Source organism: Bubalus bubalis, chromosome 18, assembly GCF_019923935.1.
Source record: "Bubalus bubalis isolate 160015118507 breed Murrah chromosome 18, NDDB_SH_1, whole genome shotgun sequence".
Classification (NCBI taxonomy): Eukaryota; Metazoa; Chordata; class Mammalia; order Artiodactyla; family Bovidae; genus Bubalus; species Bubalus bubalis.
The window spans coordinates 26,129,141-26,132,299 of NC_059174.1; the positions used below are offsets into that span (position 1 = coordinate 26,129,141).

The 3,159-nt window shown below is 41.9% G+C and overlaps 1 pseudogene; it reads right to left on the bottom strand.

Annotated features, from left to right (window-relative positions):
• Positions 1-1,928: 1,928 nt before the first annotated feature.
• LOC123330341 lies at positions 1,929-2,546 on the bottom strand (annotated as a pseudogene).
• Positions 2,547-3,159: the final 613 nt, after the last annotated feature.

The window sequence follows — 3,159 nt, forward strand, 5'->3', positions numbered from 1 at the left end:
AAGCTGGTTGATAGCTGTTCAAATCTACCACCTCTTTGCTGATTTCCTGTCCATTTGTTCTATAAATTATTGAGACATACTGAAATGTCTAGCTATAACTTGGGATTTGTCTGTTTTAATGGCTCATACTTTGAATGTAAGTATCTTTTGCTTTTTATTTCCATGGGAATCTTGTTCTGTTCTCCCAACTCACCTCCAGAATGAGGTGCTGTTCTACAGAGCACATTCAGCTTTTCCTGGAAGAGTGTTCACCGCTGTTTGTCTACTGTTTTTTTTTCCTGTACTTTCACTGGGTCCTTATGTCCTAGACCACAGTGACTGGGTTTTGTTGCACTCACATGTGAAAGACTCACGAAGCATTTTATGACGTAAGAAAGGTATTTGAGGCTCAGTACATATACATGTGGCATTATTAAAACTAGGAACAAGAATTCATTAGATTCAGGGAACTGCAGCATGGGGTGGCAGTGAGAATATAAGAACCTTGAGAATTAACAAAAATTATTGTGGAGGATATGACTTTTGACTTGATGAAAAGTTAAGAGTGAAAGCTATCAAGTGTATCTGGCATGGGGTTTCATTCAAATCTCAAGTTAGCAGGATCATATCCTTGATCCTTTTGTTTCTCTTCATAACCCATTTCCAAAGGATTCATGTAAAATGCTTTCTAGCAGATAGAATGTGGGCTTCATTTGAGATCTCATGTGTAATGCCCAGAAATTATAGAGATCACAAGGGTTGACTCTGGATGCTTTGGTCAGAAGGTGGTATGACTGAGGTGGCATGGTTTCACTTTGTTCATATAACCGGAAGTTGGAAAGTTCATGGGAAAATAAATCATTGTGGTTGGCGAAGAGCTTGGGATCAGAACCTCTGGTGCATAGTAAGAGTCTGAGGACATAGGCAAGATTCTTAACAGAAAAGAGATATGAAAACAAGAGGGTTATGGTTTAGGACAAAAAGTGAGAAAGAGAAAAAGCTGGATGAGATATCTTCTTTTTAGGTCTTTTGATCTAGGGATGGGCTGTCAGGCTTAAAGGGACAGAGCTAGACTCTGTGTTAGACAAAATATAATCTTAAGAGGTGATACGTTTAATATCATTCTGCAGAAGTGACAGAAGGAAGCTCTTTCAATGCTCAAAGACCCAACTCTCTGGAGCCAAGACAGATGGTGAGCAGCTATCACTACTTGAATGGGTAGAAAAATGTCAACATCAAGGAATGTTTTATCTCCCATCTGTTTCCCTCTGCAGTTTCAACTTGGTACAATAAATCCAAGTTTCCCATTTCCTTTCCTCAGGCTGCCCAGGTTGCCAGTGTCTTAGAAGTTGACACGGATCCAGGTTGTTTTGGAAGGGAAATGTTTAACCAAGATGCTGAGCCTGGAGCTTTCAAAAATGGGGTCCTCTTGCTTAGGTTGTCAGATTGTATTAATGTTTTTGTACCCTGGGCTTTGATTCTGTGTGTCCAGTATCCTCATAAAGAGATAGGAAATAGTTCATTCAGTAGCTTTCCGTTCAAACAGCTCTGCCTTAGCCACTCACATACTCCACTAGTGTATTAATGTATGAATTAATTGAAGCTTCTGGAGCTGATGATGCAAATGTAAATTTGATATGATCCTTACGCATAAGGAGCTCATGGTCTAGTAGAGGGGAAAGTGGATAGATGTTGTTTTAGTTATCTATATAGTAATTTATGATTTCCCATAAATCCATGACTGACTTTAAGGTTTCTGAGGCTCAAATGGGCAGTTTTTCTGCTTGTCTTGCTTGGGGAGTCTCTCATGCACATGCATTCAGCTGGCTATTGAGCTTGGCTGGAAGTCCGATATGACATCACTCATATGTCTGGCATCTCAGTGCTCTTCCATATGGCCTTTCTCTTTCTTTGTGGTCTCATCATCCAATAGTCTAGTCCAAGTTTCTTTACAGCGAGGTGCCTGGCTTTACCAGGGAGAAAGCAGAAGCTGCCTGGCTTTTTAAAGGAGAAGACCAGAAGTGGTATCACTTCTGTTGCATTTTATTTATTTATTTTTAAGGATAAAAAAAGTCATATTTATTAGATTTGTCCACAGTCCACAGTGGTGATCTTCTTGCTGGTATTGCCATTTCTGGACCCAAAGCTCTCTATGGCTTCCACAATATTCATGACCTTCCTTCACCTTGCCAAAGACCACATGCTTGCCATCAAACCACTCAGTCTTAGCCGTGCAGATGAAAAGTTGCAAACCGTTTGTGTTGGGGCCTGTGTTTGCCACGGACAAGATGCCAGGACCTGTATATTTCAGGATGAAATTCTTATCATCAAATTTCTCCCCATCGATGGACTTGCCACCAGTACCATTATGGCATGTGAAGTCACCACCCTGGCACATAAATCCTGAAATTATTCTGTTAAAGCAGGATTTATCCTTTGCCCCCAATGCTCAGATCATGAAAGTTTTCCACTGTCTTTGGAACTTTGTCTGCAAACAGCTCAAAGGAGACGTGGTCCAAAGACTTGCTGTTGTCAGTGGTGTTGAAGAACACAGTGGGACTGACCATAGCTGGGCAATATAGAAAGCTCTGGGGTGGTGGCATCTGCAAGGCCTGTTGCATTTCATTGATCGAGGAAAGTCATAATGCCAGCCCTGATTCAAGAGGAGGGGTAGTAATAGTGGTAATGGGTGAAGTAACACACACTACGCTCACTCCTTGGAAGGAAAGTTATGACCAACCTAGACAGCATATTCAAAAGCAGAGACATTACTTTGTCAACAAAGGTCTGTCTAGTCAGGGCTATGGTTTTTCCAGTAGTCATGCATAGATGTGAGAGTTGGACTGTGAAGAAAGCTGAGTGCCGAAGAATTGATGCTTTTGAACTGTGGTGTTGGAGAAGACTCTTGAGAGTCCCTTGGACTGCAAGGAGATCCAACCAGTCCATCCTAAAGGAAATCAGTCCTGAATATTCATTGGAAGGACTGATGCTGAAGCTGAAACTCTAATATTTTGGCTACCTCATGCGAAGAGTGACTCATTTGAAAAGACCCTGATGCTGGGAAGGATTGAGGGCAGGAGGAGAAGGGGACGACAGAGGATGAGATGGTTGGATGGCATCACTGACTCAATGGACGTGGATTTGGGTGAACTCCGGGAGTTGGTGATGGACAGAGAGGCC